This window comes from Camelus ferus, chromosome 1 (genome assembly GCF_009834535.1).
Source record: "Camelus ferus isolate YT-003-E chromosome 1, BCGSAC_Cfer_1.0, whole genome shotgun sequence".
NCBI classification, from domain to species: domain Eukaryota; kingdom Metazoa; phylum Chordata; class Mammalia; order Artiodactyla; family Camelidae; genus Camelus; species Camelus ferus.
The window spans coordinates 22,686,457-22,704,266 of NC_045696.1; the positions used below are offsets into that span (position 1 = coordinate 22,686,457).

A 17,810-nucleotide genomic window follows, 5' to 3' on the forward strand; every position below is an offset into this window, starting at 1 on the left:
TGTAAAATGCTTCATTCATCCTGAGGACCACCATGGGCTGGGGCTACTAATCAAAATAAAATTCATGCAAATATATGTACATAACTTGCAGATGAGCCATGGCCTCCAGGTTTCTGGAAAGTTGCCAGTATTGTCCTTGATAAAGCAAAGTTTAGGCCCTTCCTAAGCTCTGAAATTGTTGTTTCTTTGTTAGAAATGCAGCGTTCATGAACAGTGACGAGGGGAGAGAGTGAAGCAAGAGGCAGGGAGGTTAACCGGTCAGCATCTTTATTAGAAGCATATACCCCACTTTTCTGTACATCACAGGAGAATTATGAGCTCTGGGATATGTAATATTTCCAGATATAAAAAGACTCACATCAGCAATCAGTATGAAAGAACATATTATTATTCATAAGCAGATTTTAAAATTGTAAACAAATTGTAATTCTTAAAATTTCTAAGCATTGAAACAATTTTATAATTTAAAATTTATCTCATCAAATGTTCTGTTGGGATACTGTTAATTATAACTGGATTATCTTTCTTTTGTTCAAATGAGGGACAGATACTGTAATTGTACATTGTTGGTTCCATATTGTGGGGATGCTGTCCCAGAGAAATAGTGGGATAGAGTGTTGTATACTGTTTTTTACCATGAGTATCTTTTAAAATTAATTAATTAATTAATTAATTAATTAATTGAAGTATAGTTGGTTTACAATGTGTTAATTTCTGGTGTGCAGCATAGTGATTCAGTTATACATATGTTTTATCCTTTTTCATATTCTTTTTCATTATAGGCTATTATAAGGTATTGAATATAGTTCCCTGTGTTGTACAGTAGGGCCTTGTTGTTTATCTTTTTTATATAGTTAGTATCTGCATATCCCAAACGCCCAATTTATCCCTCTGTTGTGCATTTGTCAGGAAGAGTATAAGAGTATAAGGTAATTAAGTAGGTGTTAAGAGGGAATTAAGAAAGTTTATATAAAATTCAATGAAATATTCATGAATGTAGGGTATATTTTTTCATTCATCCATTCTTTCATCAAGTAAATATTATTAAGGTATTGAAGTAAGATGCTAAGAACATAGTAATTAATGAGACACAAGCCCTACCTGTAAAGGACTAAAAATCCAGTGGAAAAGATAGATGCATAAACAATTGAGAGGCATGTAATGAAAGGCATGTAATAGAGGGTGCTGTTGGCTTGTCAAAGAAAAGACTAAACCATTTTGCAAAGCTGGTGTTTATTTTTACTGATCTCCAAAGATGGCTACTATCATTTTCTTCCCTCTGTGAACACACTGGGTGCTCTTTCCTTCAAGAGATGGTGTGTTTTTTCCCTTCAGCATGAGTCAGGGTTCTTCAGAAAAACAGAAGCAGTAGGATATATATATCATCAAATGTTCTTTGATGAAAATCTTAAAGGTCACTTGAAGAATGTGACTTAAAGGCAACTTGAAGAATGAGAAAGAGCACAGTCTGACAAAAAGCAAAGAAATGAGCACTCTAGACAAAGGTGTGGCAAGTACAAAGACCTCAGGTAGAAGAATTTGGCAAGTTAGAGCAATGAGAGTATCTCTTGAGCAGAGTAACCAGGGAAGAGTGGCAAGATGAGGTAAGCGAGGAAGGAGAGGCTAGTTCATGCAATGTCTTACAAGGGACTTTTAAGCCACTGGTTTTTATTCTAATGTCTGTTACAAATATGCGAGTGTATTAGCTTCTATAGCTGCTGTAACAAATTATGACAAATTTAGTTCTTAAAACAATATACATTTATTATCTTACAGTTCTTGAAGTCAGAAGTCTGAAATGGGTCTCAGTGGGCTAAAACTGAGATATCAGTGGGGCTGCTATCCTTTCCAGAGTCTATTTGGGAAATCTATTTCCTTGCCTTTTCCAGCTTCTAAAGTCCACCTTCATCCCTTGGCTTCTGGCTGCTTCCTCCACCTTCAAAGCCAGCAGTTTGGCATCTTCAAATATCTCTCCCCTCCTCTTCCTCCCACTTGTGATTGCATTGAGCCCTCTCAAATAACACAGGAAAATCTCATCTCAAGGTCAGCTGACTAACAACCTTAATTCCATCTACAACCTGAATTCTCATCTGTCATCTAACCTAAATTAGTCACAGGTTCTGGGGATTAAGACATGGATATCTTTGGGGGGGGTCATTATTCTACCTGCAATAAGATTAGCAGAGTGGGGTCATCATGGAAGAAACAACAGAGATGTTGGACTGGGCTGGCTTTCATATAGTCAGAAATTGTACCCACATCTGTATTTTTGTATACAAACATGTCCACTCCATTGAAAAACCTGCAGAGCCTCTGAGCCATCTAATAAATGTGTCTTGTATGTGCTACCAGCTGAATGCAAAAACAAAAGATTTTAAGAATCTGTTTGTTCTAGCAATCTTGTGCCAGGCTTTGTACATGAGCACGAGAATGTTTCAATTTGTCCTGGAAGCACGTACAATTTGGAAACATGTTCATGTTAATAATATCTGACTTGTACATAATTGACCCAGAGGAGGCTCAGCTTCTCCTTTTGATTTGACAGCTCTTCCTGTACTGTTCACTTGACAAATAGAGTGGCTCTCTCTCACACAATGGGGTTGATCTAATTAACATATGGAGGACACCAAACCTACCTAATTATTTCTCAACACTTCTCTTTTAGAAAGTAAGTGAGAAACTTTTTTTTTTCCACAAGAGAGTAAGGATGTAAAAGATATTTAAACAGTCTCGTAATTCTGAATTTGGCAACCAAGTTTGGGAAAGTCAATATCAAAAAGATTGATAAAAGGACATTTGACCATTATAGCAAGATATAAACATAAATTTTAGGTAACAAACTTGATTAGTATTCATCAGAGTGATAACATATCAAAATAACATAGCAGAGGGTACTGTAATAAGGTAAGTTTAGTTCTTTCAGAAGTGAGAAATGTTATCATTTATTATCAAATAATTCATAAGCATGATAATAAAACAACATCTCAGATGAGAGAATTCTAGTGAGTTAAGGAAACTCTGCTACCTGTGCAGAATACAGAGACTAATTCCTTATCTTTTTTTAAAAAAAAAAAGATTAAATACTTCAAGGACAATTTTGACTTATCTGTCCTCTACTCTTTATCCTACCAAAAGTTTATTTGTCTAATGATTTAGATATGAGTCTATATAAACTTTTAATAAACATATGTTTAAGATGACAAAGCTTTCACCTTTAGCTTTAAGATACTAACTTACCAGCATATTATAATGATATGTATAACTTGTTTAAGTTTCCACTTTAGAGGGATTACTCATTCATTAACTAGCCCAGGGTCTTAAGTCAATTAAGAATCTTGGAAATTATCTTTAAATTGGTTTGCTAGAGCAACACAATCAAAATAGCATAAGTTTGTCAAAGAGATAATCTTCTTACAATTTTATCAAGAGAGTGTAGATGTAGTAACTAACTTCACATGATTTGCAACACTGTCTCCAATTCACATGAGGATGTCTTTTAAAAGACATCAACATTTATAATTCAATTTAGCTTAACACATATGTTTCTATCCTCATAACCTTAAATAATTTTATGGAAATAATAATAATTGATCTTTCCCTTAAACTTAGCATAGGAAATTTACCAAGCTTTAAATGATTAGACTCACCATAAAAAATGATAACCAAGTCTTATGTAAAATATGCTTGCTGTGATGGAATGCAAAAATAACCAGAAATTATTCTACTCCTTTATGGATCTTGTTCTTCGTAGTGTAGCTTTGCAGCTCATCCATCAAGAAGTAGAATTGATCTTTCCACCTCTTGAGGCTGGGCCTGATTATGTGACTTGCTTTGGGCAAAAGGGTATTATCAAAGGTAGCATAAGATGAAGCCAGAAAAACATAGTGCACTGGGAACTTCTCTTGCAACTCTCATGTATGCTGCTACGACTAAAGGGGCCAATGTTAACATGCCAGATGATGAGTGAGTCATGCCAAGGTCATCCCCATCACCCCAACTGGCATCAAATCTACTCCAGATACATGAATTAGGCTATCTAAAAATTTTTAGGACTAGACAGCTGGACAGAGAATGAGAAGGAGCAGGCAAATCACAGAATCATAAAAAATAATAAGTGTTTATTGTTTGCAGCAAATATTTAACACAGCAAAAGCTAATTAATGTAAAAACTGGTATCTGAAACAAAACCTAAAGTATATAATATTGTCTTTTGAGTCAGGCTGTAGATGGAGGTTGAAAAACAATGAGGCAACTGTTAGTAGAGACTGAAAAAATGGTGAGCCAGGTTATGACACAGTGGACCATTTAGCAAGACTTTCTTCTACAGGAATTTGGACAATAGAAAATGTACCTAAAGGACCATGGATCTATCTAAGGAGACTTTTGGACAGAATGCATAAAGTGTCAATTGACTTCTGCATATGATACTACATGGAAAGAGAGATGAGCTAAAAAATGAGGTGTTTGAAAGATTTTAGAAGTAATAAAAATTATCCAAGACTTGCTGCATTAAAAAATAAAATTAGATTTTATCTTCCGTCTCTCAAGCTGTTAAAAATTCACAAAGAAGGAAAGTCTTAGTGTAAACATAAAATCAAGGGTGTAGCTAGAAGACCCTTTGTAATAATCTCTAAATCTTCTAAATTAGACAGAAGAGCCCTCACAAGACAAATAGGCTCTTAATAATCTTAAGTGCATTTTTTCTTCCTACAGTAGCACACCACATCTGAAGTAGAGAGAGGCCTGTCTTGCAAAAAATTGGATGCAAAATTTAGGAGTAGAGAATTTTAAGAATCACAGAGAGTGGATGTGAATCAGATTCATGGGCGATCCATGAGGTTTTTAAGACCATTATACTAATAAAAGAACTGCCTGCTTTCACTCAAAGGGATTTCAGTAGTTCAAAAGAAATAAGATTTCCAGGCTCCTAACAGTCTATGGATAGAGATCAGAATGAGAATCACAGCCATTTCTTACATAAAGAGATGAAAATCCTAGATGAATATCCTTTCTTACATAAAGAGAATCCAGAGAATAGTGGACAAGCAAATTACTCTCAGAAAGCAGAAATGGATTCTAAACAAGGAACATTCCCAGATCCAGAGCAGGGGAACATTTTAACCTGTGCTTGGATGGATTACAGAATTGTCTCAGACCAAGGATTGCTCTGTGCCTCTAGTTCCTTTTCTTTTTGATTAGAAGCAATTATTGCAGTTCTCTTGCTACCATCTCATCCTATTATATTAGGTTAATTGGCAGTAGATAACTTATGCTTTTAGTTCACAGTTGTCTGGATGAAGAGCAGCTGCATCCAATGAGCCACATCCACATCCAGACAAGCAGATCATGAGAACCTGGACTTCGAGCCAGATGCCATAAATGGTATAACTGAATCAGACTTTTGGCATCTGGGATGGGTGAACATATGTTACACATAGTAAGAATAATTTGTGGCCAGAAGGCAGTCTGTGATAGATTGCAAAAATTGCTACAAATTTTCCATCTGTTTAACGTATCTCCTTGCAATTTGACTTTTATAGCTCCTCCCATCAAGAGGTAGAGTCTATTTCTTGAATCTAGTTCTTGAATCTGGGCTTAGTCAAGTGACTTGCTTTGGCCAATGAGATATTAACAGATATGACACAAGTACAGGCTCTAAAGGACTTGTATATTGGGACTTGCTACCATTTTCTATACATGGAACTCTGCAACTACCACCATGTAAACAATCCTAGTCTGTTACATGATGGTAGCCAAATCATCTCTATCACTCCAGGTGACCCTGAGCCAACTGCCTGAGGTCATCCTAGCCCATCCAGCTTCAGCCCAGACAAGAAAAATTGCTCAGCTAATCAGTTACTTCATATGAAACAGTAAAAGTATTGTTGTTTGAAATCACTAACTTTTGAGGTGTTTTGTGACACATGAAAAGCTAACTGATATATTGTATTCCTCATTTCATAGATAGAAAGATAGAAAATGCATAGTTCATTTAAGACAAAATCAATAAACCAATCTAATTCATTGAAAGGTTTACCTTGATTAGAAGGAATATTACCCAAATGAGAATGCTTATAATTCTTCCATATTTATTTACCAAATATTAGCCATTTTAAAGAAGATTTCACTACCTCATTTAATGACTGTCATTAGCTTAATGATCATTTTAAAGTGTTATTTCATGTCTGGAAATCAACCTTTAACGTCACAGTTTGACTTTTCCTGAGAATACAGAGAAAGATTCTTTTTCTTTAAGGGACAACATATTTAAAGCACAAAGTATCTTTTTTTTTTTTTTTTACTTAACTCCTTTAAATGAAAGAAATTGTATAATATAGTCTATTAATCCCGTCCTGAGGAAGACAAAGGTATACCAATGTGTTTTCTCAGGAAATATTTAACATTCATACAGTGAAAGAATCTTATTAAACTTTTGGTCAAGCTAGGGAACTTTTGTATTTCCTCATACCTCCAGAGTATGTCATTATTTTTCAAAGCATTAAACCTTGAATATTTAGACTGGATTAGGATGTATAAGCTAGGAAAGTGTGATGTGTGGAGTTAAAAATATTGTTAAAATTTTTCTACCGGTTTTTCCTATATAAAAAAGAGAAAATTATAGACTTTTAGAGATTTCTTGAATAGTAATTAACAGAAGGTCATGAAGCATTATACAAGCCAACAGATCATTACCGTTTCATCTACCTTTTTAGGTCAATACTCTTCTTGGGCTCTTTCAAATAAATGTTGACATCAAAACAGGGCCCTTTGCTCACTAGTCCATGCCAAATCTGCTTCTTTAATTATTTGCAAATCTTTCCATCCTTTTGACAATAGGCCTACCTGTTTTATTAGATATCCCTATAGTGCATGAAAATGAGCTTCTTATGATCTATAAACTTTTAAGAATAATTCCAAATAAAAATGGCATTAGGTAAAAGGAAGCACAATTACCGACTTTGGATTGTACAAAGCTAAGTCCTTTCATTCTGTAAAGACGGCAGAGATTTTTCTCAGTGACAAGCAATGGCATGCAGAAAGTGAAAGGTTTAGACAGCTAAAGATGGATTGATTATAGGAAGGGAGAGAAATGTAGGAACCAAAAAAGACTTCCATGTTCTTGATGTTAACAGCAAATTGTTGCTCTTATTTATGGAAAGACAAATGAAGAAGGGAAAGATTTAAGGGAGTAAGAAAATGAAGAGTTAGTTTGGTATATGATACATTTGCAATGCTTGTGATATATCGAAATAGAGACATCAAGTGGGGAGATGGATATATGAGTCTGGATCTCAGAAGAAATTTTAGGGCTGGATATATAAATTTGGGACGCATACTAAAGCTAATGGAATAGATGAGATCATTCAAGGAGAAAGTTAAGGGGAAGACCACAATAAGGCTTAAAATTGAATCCTAAGAAATAATTTCATATAAACTCACAAAAGGCCAAGTATTTGGACACACCTATATTTGTATTTAAGAGAGTGACATACTCAAGGGAATTCTCTAGGAAATGACAAATACATACTAGGCTCAGTCAATAATGTTTCTCTCAATAGTAGAAAACCAGGAATGATATATTTAAGCTGGAAAAAAATTGAATAAATGTTGACTATCCTTATGATATTTCAATTAAGAGTGTAAAAATCTCATTACAGTAGAATTTTTTGGTGTGGAAAATTGTTGATAACATATGAATAAGAGGGAGAAGCAGACTAACATCTGTGTATGACAAAATACTATTTAAAAATAAATGTAAACATAAAAATGACTAGAAATACACATCTAGATACTGAGTGGTTATTACATGGCACTGTGAATATAGTTGTTTCTGTGCTTTTTTCCTTTGCTTGTGGTAAAGATTTACTGCATTGATCATAATCATGCTTGAAAAAAAGATTATCTGAAGATTTCAAATGGAAAATCATAATAATAATGATAATAATACAGTAAGCAATTGCAACCAAGGAGATGTAGGAGGAAATTTTGGTGAAAACAGCATTATAGTTTTTGAGTGCTTTGCTTTCGCTTAGGCCCCATGCTCTGCTAAGTACTTCATGTGGACTACCTCACGCAATTCTTATAAAAATCATATAAGATGAGACTATTACTACCTTTTATTAATTAAAAAAGTACTAAGACAATTTTTTTGAGAGCAGTTTTAGGTTCAGAGGTTACATTACTTGATCGTTATCACATAACTACTAAACGGGAGAGCTGGGATTCTGCACAACATGTCTAATTTCAGAGAGAGGTCTGCTCATATCTAGGACACGCTCATAGGGGAATGAGAGTCCGCACTTCCTGAGAGTTACCTCGGTGACTGAAGGAGATAGAGGTTAGCCGTTTGTCTTCATTTCTTCAATAAAACAAGCTGTATCTACACCTGAGTCCAAATAAACATCCACATAGTAATAATGATTGGCATTTAATGTATCATCATTTACTTAAAAACTTCTTTCTTTTAACCTTAATCCTAATTATAATGTCATATACAAAAATATATTTGTGGGTAATGGATTAACATGATGATGAAGACAGTTTTTGAGGGCAATGAGAACATAGAAGTGACCTCAGAGATACTCTGATTGAACACCTTCATTTTGCAGATGAGAATGTTCAACCTAAAGTGAAAAATCTGGCCAGTGATAGCACCAGAAACAGAAAGGAGGTCTGCAGCATTCCAGTCTGGGGCTCTTCAGCCATTCTAAAGTGTGATCTGGGGGTCCGCAGGACCTTTTCAGGGACCCGTAAGGTCAGACTCTTTCTTTAGTAATGCCAGCATGTTACTTGCCTTGTTCTCTCTCATTCCCTCAATAGTTGTCAGTAGTTTTCCGGAAAATGCATTGCCTGTGACTTCACAACAGACTGAAGGCAAAAGCAGACATGTGATTATAGCCAATTAAGCCAACCAATAAAAAAAAAGTTCACACAAATGTAAAACAATACAACTCTTCTCAAGTATCTATTTTTTTGGAAAATAGCACACTTTTTCTTGAAAAATGTATTGTTTATGTTAACATGCAATCTGCTTATTATTTTTATTTTAATAAATTAAGTATTTCAAAAGTTTCTGTTTTAATTTCTAATAGAGTAAATAGGTATAATCTATATACATGTACTTTGGCATCCTCAATAATTTTTAGTAATTTAAAGGGTCTTAAGGTCAACAGTTTGACAACTGCTGTCAGATATTTACTGAAAATATTTTTAAGCTCTGTGCTTATTAGGAAATCAGTATTGTTTTAATAAACATTATATTTCAGTGTTTCAAATCTTTATATACTGTAAGATCTTTTTCCTTAATTTTTTTATATCTGTGACCAAAAAACCCCCCATATTATAGTGAAATTTACCTTATTTCTACACATTCCATATTTCAATGTTTAATCATGCTTCCCAAGGATTAAATTAAATTTTACATAAATGTATTCTTTGCTCATTTTCCTAGAGAATATTTCAGCACAGAAAGCAATTTTATAACCTAAGTTAGATTACTTCTCATCTTTATTACTAATTTAAATCATATTTCTCGAAGTTAAAGAAGATACTGTTTCAGGAAAATGAGAAGCTTTCCCCTGGTACTGTGGCATGCTTAAACATATGTTAATATTGCAGTGAGAATCATTATTGGGTTTCTCTATATAGTGCTGAAAGGAAAAACAATTAAAACTGCTTTCGAGTATCAATAATTCATGGGGGAAAGTCTATTCCTACTAGACTGTGCCTTAAAAAATCCTAGTGAGACAAGAGGGAGCCTCAAGAGTCTTTCTCAGGAGAAAAGCCCTTCCTTTTATGAAAGAGTTCATTTCAAGCTGTCCTTGGGCTTTTAAAATAGCTATATATCTTTCTATTCTTAATTCGTCTTCTCCTCAACTTAACAGTGGAAATGGAGCTTTAACAAGAAGCCACTTGTAAAAGTAAATGAATGAATGAATGCATGTGTGCATGCCTGCCTAGGGAACACCTTTTGCATCTTTTTGATTACCCAGTAGAGCACCTAGCATGATGCCCTCCAAGTTAAAAGAGCCAGTAGACAGTGTTTAGACATTCCATCCCCACCTACGTTTTAGATTTCCACCCCTCCAGCTCTGCTTCTTAAATCTCCCACTTGCTTGAAACCTGGGGTTTCCTAAATGATTTCCAGGCCTGCTGCCATATCCGATTTTTAATAGGAATCTCTAAAGTGAACTATAATTTGAAAATACGTAATCAAGGACGCTGTGGGATTCTCAGCTTTAGGCAATATGTTCTGTCGGGTAAAAGAAAGCTCTGGCAAACAGCAGACCCAGGTCCTTTCACCAGCTGTGCCCCCGACTTGTTCTATAATTTCAATCAAGTCACTCTAGCAGCCATTGTCTGTCTATTTCAGCAGTGGATTCTACAGAAGTCCTAGCCCGCCTGCCTGACTCCCTAACAATGATCATGTGAGGATTAATGAGATAAAGGCTGTAGAAATATTTTGTCCCCTTGGGGAGAAACACTCTGAAAATAAAGGTATTAGAGAAAATCTCTGGATATGGCTTTCAAGAACTCAGATTCCCAAGTCTCATGTTGTATGCATGTTTTCTGGCAATTAGATCATTATTGTTTTTTCTCCTGTAATAAAAACAATACCAAAAATAATCTCCTTTTGAAATTGAACAAAGAAAGCACACATTTCTTTTGTTTCTTTTGTGTCTGATGTATTTTCTGAATATAAGCATATTGCGTTACAGCACTAGTTGACAGTTTTACCCTCAAATACACTCACATCTGTTGACTGGACCTCGGTTTTACACACCCAACTGCACATTGTTTAATTGTCCATCTCTGCCAGTACCATAAATATACTATATATTTATATTAGCAAGCTCTTGTATATGTTTGTACATGCATATATACATGTGACTCTGCTTTTATTGAGTTCTTGTGTTGCATATTTTTTTTTAAAATATGACCTGTCTATGCATTTTAACAGAAATAAACCCCTTCAAGCTCTCTTTAAAATCATGCCCACAGGCATAGACTGAGAGGCATGCCTGCTATGATTTCACCTTCACATACTTCGAAAGAATGTGTACATGTCTGTGTTTGGGGAACGGATAATGGAGGGAAAGGGGAGTCGGAAGAAAATCCTTTGTGAATATAAAATATTCCCAGTGTATTCTTCAGCATCTAAATACCTGAATTCAATTCTTTCAAATGGTTCTTCAATTTAAAATGTTAGCCTCGACTATATTTTTTATCATGGCCTAATTTAGGTATTATCCCACCACCAAATACCCTGGGAACACTTTTTCTTATGCACCAATCTCTCAAAAAAAAAAAAAAAAAAAGATACATTGCTCTGAACTCCACATTAAGGCTAACAAAGCCTTTTGAAGAAGCTGCAAAGTATTGAAAAATGAGATCTAGCATGAAAATGCCTTCCAAATAAACCACAAAAGTGCCTCTGTGATGGTCCATGATGAGGGATCCTGCTGGCCGTGTGGTCGTGACGTGAAGAATTCCAACAGCTCCTTCTGAGCTGGGGAGATAATTGCTTCAATAGAGTTCATAAACTTGCAAGTTCAATTCATCCAGTAAAAAATCCTAAATAAACGTCACTGGAAAATAAAATCTCTACAGATGGATGTCTGCTGCTTTGCAACACAGAGAACTACTACTCTGAAAAGTGTCAGTTTTGAAATCTAAAGTAATGTATTACCCTGCAGGGCCCCATCCTATGCCAGCCAAAACAGATGTAGCATATTTGTTTCCGGAGTGTGCTTAGCTGGGGAAAATATCTTTTTCTCCCCCTTTTTCATTTAAAGATTAAAGGTTAAGAAAAAGAAAACTTGCTTTTAGATTGTGATTATGCTACATTTCAATATGGGGCAAATATGTGTAACTGCTTTATAGGTGCCTGAAAATACAGTATTAACACAGGATCGTTGTCACAGTTTATGCCATGGTATTAGCACTTTCTACTGTTGCGAAGTAGCATTATTTTAATATGAGAGGACATAACAAAAATATAGCATAGTTAGGAAAGAATTAACCACATATGGCAAATGTTTGACTTATCACTAATGTTCTAGCCAGAAAACAAACCCTAAACAGCAAAGTAACTGTGAAATTCACATTTGTTCATAGACTATGAAGTGAAATCCATTGCTAACATTCTAAAGCTTTTAGAGTAGCTTTAAGTACACTTCAAAACTGAATACTGGTTACATCTTTATGTAAATTAATGTCCCCCTCCCCGACAAAAAGGAAAGGAAAATCTATGTAAGTCAAAGATCACATATTAAATAAATTAAGTCTATCCCCCCCCCCAAACAAATCAGGCAGGACTAAATCATATACATTTAGACAGAATTTAAATTGTTTCAAATTTTCATGTTAATTTCATTGATGAAGGCATATTAGATCTAAAAGATGGTATAAGTTTGAGACTAATTTTCCCTTTTTGTTTGAAAAAGTATCAGTTATTTATTTTACATGCAAAATCTCCGTAACTTTTGTGATCTACTATTTCTTGCCACAATGATGGAAATAAATCAGTGCTGGGAGGGAGGCATTCTAGTGGAAACAAGAACACAAGAGTGTCAAAAAATAATGTGATTTATATCAAAGGAAATGGAAACCAGTGAAATTCTATTCTAAAAGCCTAAAGCCTAAAAGGAAAATGAGTCATATTCTCCCAGCATTTACACTGGGTCATGGCGGTTAGACAGGCAAAGTTGGAGGTTAGTGGCCACTGTAATACCACATAATCTCTTACTAGATAATGCATTACAGTAAAATAAATAAGAGTTTTAGAATCAAAAAAGCTTTTTTTTTTTAAGTTTCAAAGATGGACATCTATGTCTCGACTTCTTATTTTAAGGGAAAACCTTGAAGTTGGTGTCTGGGTTTCCCATTTTCTTCTGAAATGTATTTTCTTAGCATTATTACACTAATGTAATTAACAATTACATTAGCACACTCCTAAAGAAGTTGACTCTTGCTGTGGAAAAAGAAGACAGTGTCTCAGAGTTTAAATTCCAGTTCATGAATAAAAGAGGGAAGCACTCAACAGTCAATTCCTAAGGCTCTCCATACTTACTTTGGTTCAAACATATATACTTTTATAATACAAGAGCACATCCTAAGAGCATCCCCTCAATTGCCTTGTGATCAGTAGGCAGAGAAAGGTGAAAATAGAGGGGAAGGTGAATTTTGTAATCATAAGTTAGCAAAGATCAAGTGGACAACTTTAAAATGTTCATAGCATTTGTCCAGTAAAACAAAAAGTGAAGGAACTTAGAGTTGTGTACACTGATACCCTATAATGGAGAGGCTGATTTATAGGAAGCTATTTCATAAAATCAAGTGCTTTAAATATGCAGGACATCAACACATAATGGACTGAAAGCTGTTGGTGCTTCTTTTGGATCGCCAAGAATTTCTTTTCCTGGCCGCTACAGTTAACTGCTGCTTAGATCTTGGATTGGAGCCACCTTGCCCCCAGCCTTGGTTATCCTGGTGACTGTTGTAGGGATAAATAAGCCCTCCTCTCTTACCTAAAAGCTGGAACAGACCTGCAGTGTACGTTGCATTCCAGGGCCTCCCACGGGATCAGACTGGGGCGAGACTTCACCTCAACCACATCTTAGTTTCTCCCCTTTTCCTTCTCCCACTTGCCTGTGCATATTTTTCCTGGGAACATTCCCATGAGAAATCACTTTCACAAGAATTCCCATTATAAGAACTGCTTCCAGGGCACCTTCTCTAAGACATATTAGATAGTAAAATTGGCAACGTTCTCAATGTACCAAGTGAAGGAAGAGTTTTCCAACTTCATGGTCCGGTGCAACCCAACTATACCATGTTAGAGCTGGCGATGACACTAGAATCTGTTTACTGATGTGGAAACTTGGGAAACTAAGGCCCCAAAGTGACTTGTACAAGGTCACTCAGCAATTTAGTGAAAAGGTCAGGACCAGGACCCCAAAGCCCTAACTCCCAGTCTGGTGCTCATTTCACTCCGATACCACAAGACTATTTTTCAAATGCATTCTTTTTTTTTTTTTTTTTGACTTCCAGCTCACAAAATTATTTGTAGAATCGCTATTTTAAAATCTAGCTGTGAAATTAGTCTTCCTCTAATCAAAGACTCAAGCATGTCAGCTCAATAATCAAAAATTTTCTGACCTAAAATGGGGAAGATCTGACTAGAGCCACCTTTGTAACAATAAAAACACATAAACCAAAATAAAATCTAACATTCATTGAGGTCTTACCATGAACTGGGTTTTCTGTGAATTGTGTTATGTGTATTATTCCATGGTATACTTAGAACAGCCTAATGGGGCAGGTACTGTCTTAATCCTCTGTTTAGAGATGCAGAAACAAAGCTCAGAAATGAAAATGCATATTTTGTATCAGAGTTAGAAGGGATAAATTGGGAGTTCAAGATTTGCAGATACTAACTAATATATATATATATTATATATATATAATATATATATAATATATATATAATTATATTATATATAATATAATATATATATAATAGATAACAAGTTTATATGGTATAACACAGGGAACCATATTCAATATCTCGTAGTAACCTTTGGTGGAGAAGAATATGAGAATGAATGTATCTATGTTCCTATGTGACTGAACTATTGTGCTGTACACCAGAAATTGACACAACATTGTAAACAGACTATATACTTAAGTAAAATATGAAAAAAAAAATAGAGTCAGGGTCAAGGCCAGATCTGACTTACTCACCCTTGTCTTTATAATCTCCAGATTGCACTGCCTCTCTGTAGGCTCCAGGATGAACATTTTACAACAGAGGACTCTCAGTGACCCCTAGGACACTCCTTTTACCTTTGGTCATTGACAGCAATTCTGTGATGAGATTAACCAAGGAAAGCATGGTAAACAAATAAAATAAGGGTCTTTATTTGGATGAAAGTATTCAAGAGAACAATTTATACGTTTCTTAAGGTAAAACTAATGCATATTATTTCTGCTCTGATCCAAAAGTAATATTATTGTATTTACTGATTTATTATTCTATTTATCAGAGAAATAATCAATTGAAAAATATTTCAGAACTGTTATAGTTACATTATACTGCAATGGGCTAACATGTCAGCCTCTGTCTTGTGATGTCTTTTGATTTTAGCTAATTTTAATTTGGCACTGTGATGACTTTATAATCCTTCCTCACTGACAATGCAAACATAATTCCCTACTAAAGAATAGGACATTATCTGAGTGATGGGTAAGGGGAATTATGGGCTATAAAAGCAATAATTTACCATGGTTCCACCAGGAGGACCTCCTCTCAGAGTGGATACTACTTCTGACAGTGCAATAGTTTGATCATTGGATTGGATTTGCTCTAATTGGGATATTAATTCATGTTTTGAAACCTTTTTATAACAGGGATTCATTTCATGAACAGAATGGCAATATACATTCTTTTTTATTTTAAATTAACAATTAAATTAGTAAATGCCATGAAATTGATACTTATCAATTACATAAAAATCAACCATGGATTTTTAAACTCACTCTGATGGAAAATTCAAGATTAAAGATTTAAACTCCAGTAATCTGCATTTTTGGTCCCAGTTTGACTCAGCAGGTGATAATCTACCACAGTATATTAATATCTGCATTTCTGTTTCCCCAAGTGAGTCTTAATAGTTGACACCTTATAACCATCCAAAAATTCGACTTTTTTTCCCTCGAGAGGAAAAACTATCTTTCAGTATTACTTTTAAAAACTAGTAATAGAAACTCCATCCTGCTGTGAGTTGTAATAATTGACATTTTGACCTGTTTTTACAAAGTGTCCTGTGGATGATGTCCATGACCATCCCAATTCCGTGCTACAATTAGACTCACTTCCATGCACTTGGTCTTATACTGGGCAGGAGAAGGCATGGATGCCCAATGGAGAATTCTTGGGAAGACAGTCTAGCAAAAATAAGTACACCAAAATGTTTTGCTGTTTTCTTGAGGATTAGGAAACTAGACAAAATAAAAGTAATAATATCATTCCTATGTAGTTATTTCATGGCAGGCAGTTATAGAAAGAAAAATCAGGAAAGTAAATTCTGAGAGAAAATATATCTAACCCACATGACATCTATACTGACCACTGTTCAAGAACCAGTTGGTTCTAGAGCAGCTATAATGAGATGGTTCATTATACCAAGATAATTTTTACAGGAATCAGATTCCACGATAAATTCACCTATGCTGAATGCCAATGTTAGCCAGCCTCCCAGGATAAACATTTTCTATTAAAATATCCTGCCCACCACCATATGTTCTACTCACCCTTGACACAGCCAGGTCTCCAATTTATTTGCACCATTTGTTATGGAATTCATTTAAATTTTGCCAACTCCAATCTAATTGTAGACCTCTTAAGAAATCTTCACTCAGGAAGATGTAATTATAGTCTGCTAGGAAATGTGTTCTTACCTGATAATTAGGACACCTAGATTTTATTCCGTATTTTAACACAGCTAGCCGTCACTTTGGGGCTAATCACTTAAACTCTTTAAGCATCCACTTTCTCCTCTGTAAAATAGGTTGACTGAAATTATTACTGTTTAAGGTTTACCAGTCTGTGATGATGGATATTAATCTGAGGGCTTTTACTCCCATGGATTGCGGGAGCCCTGACCCTTCAAAGCCAAGAAAGAATGAAAAGAGGCCTAAAAGAAAATCCGTGAGCTGGAATATAAAGGGCTTTCTACCCTAAGCAAATTGTTAGCTTCCTAGGTGCCCTGGGCGTATTCTTACGGGTTTTATCAGCAGTTTCGTGAGCATTCCTCTGACTTTTCAGTATTTTAACTCCTTTGTCTTTCTTAAACATTGTGTTCTGCACCTTGAAAATGGCAGATATTATAATGTTAAGGAAGGTGTCCATGAAAAAGACCAAGGAAAGCTAATTCATGAGGTGCTGTTATTTGAGGCCACCACTTCTAGTTCCAAACTAAATGAGCATCACGAGAGAAAAAAAAAAAAAAAGATTCCTGAAATACTGTGCTCTCATTCGACTTAGATTTTAAAAAGTTTTTTATCTTGTGAAGCATATTGCTTATGTTTGTGTCAGGGCTGCCCTCATTATGCCCAATCACTTTTTAACTACATTTGGCTGAGGATGACTGTAGAATAACAGTTTCTAAAGTTATCTGTTTGCATATGGTTCCTTCAGGAAGGATTCAGAGGATACATTTATTGTGTTTATACAAAAGACAGCCCTCTGTTTCCCCGAAGTCTAAATATGTTTTTCTAAATGCACCCTCAAAATCAGTGCTTGCTTCTACTACATAAATAAACTGCAGGTCTAACTTTCTCAATCTAATATTATATTGGAAGAGGAGGCATTGTTTAGACACATAATCATGCTACTACTGACTGTTGCTATAAAAATGAAGTTTAATCTCTGCACAATTTCCATTGCTTTTCCTTTGAAATCTGGTGTTTATTGCAACAGAATTTCAGATTTTGCAACACGAGAGTCTGAAAGACAGGCCAACACAGGCGGCTCTTTGGAAACAAGAGACCTGGTACTTTCAACAGCCAAAAAGCTGGCTAAACACCAGAAGGAGGGGAGAGACACATCAGGTAGGTTGTATTGATTCCACATACCTCTCTTGGTTCTTTGCTAGAGGACTTCTTTTGACAAAGTGTAGACCTTTTTTTTTTTTTTTTACGGTTGATCTGTGTTTCTGTTAACCATACTCTCCTGGAAGAGACTTTGACCATCTGGATGTGGTTTTTGTTTCTGTGGGAAGGAACTTTTGTGTCCTTGACATGCCACT

At 35.2% G+C, this 17,810-nt stretch overlaps 1 long non-coding RNA gene across 1 annotated transcript in view; it reads left to right on the forward strand.

Annotated features, from left to right (window-relative positions):
• LOC116662819 overlaps positions 1-17,810 on the forward strand; it is a 113,887-nt gene that overhangs the window by 32,553 nt on the left and 63,524 nt on the right. The window contains exons 2-3 of the long non-coding RNA XR_004318915.1: positions 14,767-14,967; positions 17,483-17,613. This is a non-coding gene — a long non-coding RNA (uncharacterized LOC116662819). The remainder of the gene's footprint in view (positions 1-14,766; positions 14,968-17,482; positions 17,614-17,810) is intronic.